Consider the following 6,000-nt stretch of genomic DNA (forward strand, 5'->3'; position numbering starts at 1 on the left):
TTAGGGAGGGCCTGTGCATGTAGTCTGCATGTACATTACTAAAGCCTTTGACACTGTCTCCCACAGCATCATCCTTGGGAAACTGGCAGCTGATGGCTTGGGCAGGTGTTCTGTTCATGATTTAAAAACCTCCTGGATGGCTGGGCCTGGAGTGGTGGTGAGTGGAGATACATCCAGCTCGTAACTACCAGGGCTGCTTCAGTGACCTGGTGTTCCCCAGGCTCAGTACTGGGGCCAGTCCTGTTTAATATCTTTTTCAGTGACCTGGACAAGGGGATCGAGTGAACCCTCAATCTGTTTGCAGGTGACACCAAGCTGGCTGGGAGTGCTGATCTGTTGGAGGGATCTGGACAGGCTGGACCATGGCTGAGGCCAGTGGTGTGAGTCTGATGAGGAGCAGCTGAGGGAACTGGAGGTGCTTAGCATGGGAAAAGGAGGCTCAGGGGAAAACTCATTGCTCTCTACGACTCTGCAAAAGGAGGCTATAGACAGGTGGGGGTTGGTCGCTTTTCCCATATAACCAGTGATAGGACAAGAGAAAATGGCCTTAAGTTGTGCCAGGAGAAGTTTAGATGAGGTATTAGGGGGGAAAAATCATGGAAAGCATGGTAAAACATTGGAACAAGCTGCCAAGGAAAATGGTGAAGTCGCTATCCCTGGAAGTGTTTAAAAATGTGTGGATGTGCCACTTGTGGAAATGGTTTAGTGATGAACATGATGGTGGTTCTGGGTTGATGTTTGAACTTGATCCTTTTCAGTATTAATGATTCTAATAATTCTATGACTTTATCTACAGCCAGCAGATACAACATCTACAAGCAAGGAAACTAGTAGCCATAGCAAGTCTTAGATTTTCTCTCATATTTCTCCTTCAGCTGTAGTGACAGCACTGATTTCTGTTTCTGCAAGTGTCTAATTCAGTGACTGCAGCAATGTGAGAAGCACTCTCGCTTTCTCCTTTTTTAATCTGCAGTCAAAGCATGCATGTGTGGGAGTATATCATGCAAGTATGGCTTCACAAGGACTGACAAATGCTTAAAACACTTTCCTCTGATTGCATTCCTGGAATGACCCTGGTGCAAATGATGAATATTTGGACAATTTTATGCCAGCTCATTAGTTCTTGTAACTAAGATTGAGGAAAGGGGAAGAGCATTTAACTAAAAAAAAAAAAAAAAAAAAGGTTGAGTGGAACTTTCAGGGAGACCAGAGAAGACAGGGTAATGTTACTAAGCCATATAATTCTGAGTTACTCAGTAGCTCAAAAAAGATGGGTCTATATCTTTCATTATATATTCGGCTTTGTAATAGAGGGACATATCCTATTGAATCCCAAAGATCTACCAATATAAAAGGTCCGTCACCTGTATCATAGAATCACAGATTGGTTATTGAGGTTGTAAGGAACCTCTGTAGGTCATCTTGTCCAACCTCCCTGACAATCAGGGGCACAGTTACTGGCTACCCAGGATGATGTCCAGGTGGTTGTTGAAGATCTCCAAGGATGGTGACCACACCAGCTCTCTGAGTAACATGTACCATTATTCTGTCACCCTCAAAGTAACAAAATTTTTCCTGATGTTTCCTGCCTCCTAGCCCTGTGAAGCCCTCACACAATGTTTGGAGCTGCAATAGCCAGGCTTCTGTTTTAGAGGAGTGTCTTGAAAAGGCTTGGAGGCCTGTGACTGGAGGATGAAAAGAGCTGTTTGTTTGCAAAGAGGGTCCAGCAAGGAGACCATCATGGACTCTGTCCAGGGGACCCTGCTTCACAGGTCTTCAGGACAGGTGGCCCAGCAAATGCTGGAGATACCTAGACAGCTCTGGCCCGGTGGCTGGGAGAGAGAGGGGAGAAAATGGAAAGCATTCCCTGCAGTAGCTTGTGCTTTGGTTTTGAAGCAAATGCTATCCAAAATCTTCTGCATCTTCATTCAAATTCCTCTCACCACTGCAGGTCATAGCAGCTGTCGGGTTCATCTGCTGGCCTGGCTGCACTCTACCCTGTGGTCTGCTGGACAGAGGCATGGGGACACCGTGGAGCTGCTTGGCACCTTCCTGAAAGCCCCTTCTCCCAGTGGTGAGTTCCCTGCAGGGGCTGGGGCCTTTGGCACAGGGTGTAGTGCTGCTACAGGGTTCTGCTTCCCCCTGCTCCCTGGCCACAGCCTTTTTCTGGCAGGAGGCCAGGTTGGTGGCGGGCTCCATGAAGCTGCTGACTGCCCTTACAGTGTGCAGGACGTGGCTGAAAGGCTGCCTGCAGGCTGTCACAGCTGTCACAGCACATCACTGTGGGGGCAGTGCAGGCAGAAGGTGCAGAAGCATCCCTCAACAACAAGGGCTCGGGCAGCTGGAGCTCTGCTCCAGTGAGCCCTGCCCACTGTAGCTGCCTGGTGGTGCCTGCTGCGGCAGCGGGGCTCAGCTCCTGGCTGTTCTCAGCACCCAAGACCGTGTCCTGCCAAGAGGGATGTTTAAAGATTTCTTGGCACTACAAATAGAAAAGCAAAGAACGACCCAGAAAAAGGTGGGAGAGAAGAGTCAAAAGCTTCACAAATAGTTTCCTGGAAGGATGAAAAGTGGCAGCAGAAGCAGCCTGTGGGACAGCCAGCCCCAAGCACTGCCCCCCCTGCCCCCAATCTTTCTCAGCTCCTTCACAGTTCAAGACCCCTACCCGCTCTGTTCCTCCCCCAAATGCTCCACAACTTAAGCAAGCAAAGGGTACCGAAGGAGGCATCCAGGGAAGGCAGAGGAATGCTGGACGTCTCCAGTGGCACCCACTCCGGTGGCCTTAGCCAGCCAAGGCTAGGCACAGAAGTGGTGTTCCCGGTGGAAGTCTGCAGTCCTGTAAGATCATCAGGACCCACAGGTCCCTTACTGTGTAGCTGCTTTCCAGTCAGCCAGTTCCCTGCATACACTGGTGCTTGTTCCTCCCTCAGGGCAGGATTTTGCAATTCCCCTCACTGAAGCTGATGTTTCTTTCACCACAGTTCTCCAGATTGTTGAGGTCCCTCTGGCCAGCAGCCTTACTTCTAGTATATCCTCCAGTTGTGTGTCGTTGGCAAACTTGTTGAAAGTACACTCTACCCCTCATCCTGTTCGTTAATAAAGATGTTGAACAATGTTGGACCCAGTACTGAATTCCTGGAGTGACCAAGTCTTACTGGCTTCCAACTAGACCTTATACCATTGATCACCATGCTGAATCCACCTGCCCATGCTTGTAACAAAGGTATCCTTTGTAACCCCTTCAAAAATTATTTTAAGGTGCTGCAGTAAAATTAGCACTATACAATGGAAACTTTGCATGTAATCACATCTTAGTGGGATGTTTGAGCTTCACCATGACATTCTGGTGAGGCAGATCCCCAAGATTTTCTGGAGGTCTGATGCCCACATAGATACTGCTTAGCAACCAAGAGCTTCTTTAGGAGAAAGCAAATCCTTTGCAGCCTGGGAGCTGGTTGCTCTGACTTCCATCCAGGAAGGAGGAGGAGAGCTGAAACTGTAAAGTGAGTGGCTCAGGGCTCATTCATCTCCAAGAAGATACCAATGGCTTTGTACCTCACCCCATTATCTGTGTTGCTATCTGAACAAGTACAGCTCAGAGCCAACCACTGCCTTGCAGGCTTCCTGGGTGCTCTGAGGACATAAGGAACACTCACTTCTTTCCTTACACAAATCTTTGCTTAAAGGTCTGCAACTGGACTCCTGCTGTCAGAACCTATACTGTTCTGAAAGTCTGTCCAAAATGTATTAAATTCCTCAGCTCAGGTAGCATTAGCCTAGCCTTGAGGAACACTGGCTGTGAACCTAGCAGGGAGCTGGGGCCAGCTGAGGCTCAGTACTTGCTTGCCACCAAGAGGATCTGTCCCTTCACCTACAAAGTTACCATGGGACACCTGTTCCAAAGGGTGCCGTGTCTGCTGATTTTTCAGAGCTCTAGAAGTGTCTTAGCAAAGGGACAGATGAAGGAAAGGAGAAATTGCTGAGCCAGTCCAGGAGTAACAGTTATTTCCTAATGAGTGATGGGCACATGCAGAGATGTCTGTCACAGTCCTGTCTGACACAGCCTATTCAGATTATGCTGCAGCTGCAGACCACTGCAGCTTATTAACACTGACTAAAGCTGAACTCCTGTTGCTACCCTGGACCTTTTCTGGAGGATGGAAAACATATCCTCTTTCCCTCTCTCTGTTATTTTAGCTTTCCTAGCCATGGGAACAACACACTGTACACAAAGAGGAGACAAATTGGAAAAAATATGCTGTGTTTCATGTGTTCCCTCTGCTAAAAGCTGATTCTAAATCTCTGATACCACCTTCACCTACTTATCTCATGCTTCTCATTTTTTCTGTCATTTTCATTCTCCTTTAATGAGTCCATTCTCATGTGGATTTACATTGCTCTGCATCTTCTTACAGTTGTTTCTGTAAATATTAAGAGGTTGCCTTGGAATTCCTTCTATAAATATTAAGGCAGTCTTAACCAGCATCTTATATGATCTGTGGCAATATTTTGGAGCTATTTTTAGGGCCACAGTCTTTAAGGATGGTGTATAGACTTCACAATAATTTTGCTCAGGGAAGTTCTCTTGTCCAATAAAATTTTAAATTCTATGAGCTTTCTGAAAAGCAATCTGGTACTTGATGTTCCTTGTGGCTCCAGATTTTTCCCTTGTGCCAAATGTAAATCTTCTTGCTATGCTATAAGCAAGTGACATGCAGAAAGATCTATTTCTTTCCCTTTTGTAGGTACTTATTTACATCGTTGTGTCTCTGTACAATATCATCTTTGCATAAATCTGGTTTGTAATCTGTTTTCTCACAAGTTATCTTTCCACACCTCTGAACAGCAACTTTTCATTTTCTGTATGCTCCCCAGCTGCTGTACTCTTTTTGTAGTTTGGTTTTTTCCTGACATCTACTGACTAATACAAGAAATAGAGACCTACTAGTACTGAGTCAAGAAGAGCATTTACCCAGAATTCTTACTTATGTTTGCGTACTCCCATAAAATGTACTCCCTTTTGTATAATACAGCTTATAATGCAGTGAAACCGACAGGTGCATTCCTGAACTACTGCTGTCATGCATTACTGTTACCATCCTATGCATGTGTAACTATATATTCTTACCTAAGGGGTTTTTCTCTTTTTCTTCAGGTAGGGCAGGGTTATTCTGGGCTCTACTTCTGTCTTCCAACACTCTTGCACCACTGTGACTGTCCCAGGGTTCTGCTAGTAAGTTCCTGGAATAGCATACAAATCACTGAAATTATTCTGAAATAGCAGTGGAGTCACAATTCCTTCTTTCAGCTGGGTATTTTGGAGATGAAAGATGTGTATTTTCTAATTAAAACATTTGTAAATAATAGATTTTTTTCAAGAATAAACTTAGTTGCTGGTCACCTATTTTCTATACCATGGCAATATATGGCAAGAAGAATTGAACTGCACAGAAAGTTTTTGTCAGGACCCAAGACTGGGTGCATTTTTGCCACCCAGTTTTCTCTGCTATTCTTCATTGGGGAAGGAATTTGAAGGATCTCATCCTATGGTGTTATTGATGTTGGTGTTGTCTCAGAGCTCTTGAAGAAGCTAATTTTATTTTACACACTTATGGCCTTCACTTGGGACAATTGTGCTGCATTTGTCTTTAGAGAAAGAAAAAGTTATTTGTAAGAGAAAATGGCAACTTTTGTTTTCCTTTTGAATATGTTGTATGAAGAACAGGCTAGTAGTATCATCAAATACATCATTCAGCTGAAGCTATACAATTTTGGAAAAATAGTTTTGCCAGAAGTGGATGAGATTACAAGAGGAATATCCTGTCAGTGGTATTGAAAGGGAAATCTATGTCAGTCCACTGGCAGTTCACCCACCTTTATGCTTTCACAGCAGTGTCCCATGTAGAAGGGGGAGAGGGAAAGATAATTTTCCAGCTCATATATGACTTTGCTAAACCAGCCTGATCCTTCACATAAAATTAAAAAAGCCTTATGGATGGAAGC

The sequence above is a fragment of the Melozone crissalis genome, unplaced genomic scaffold (assembly GCF_028551555.1).
Source record: "Melozone crissalis strain CALT ecotype California unplaced genomic scaffold, PUWL_Pcris_2 ptg000005l_1, whole genome shotgun sequence".
NCBI classification, from domain to species: domain Eukaryota; kingdom Metazoa; phylum Chordata; class Aves; order Passeriformes; family Passerellidae; genus Melozone; species Melozone crissalis.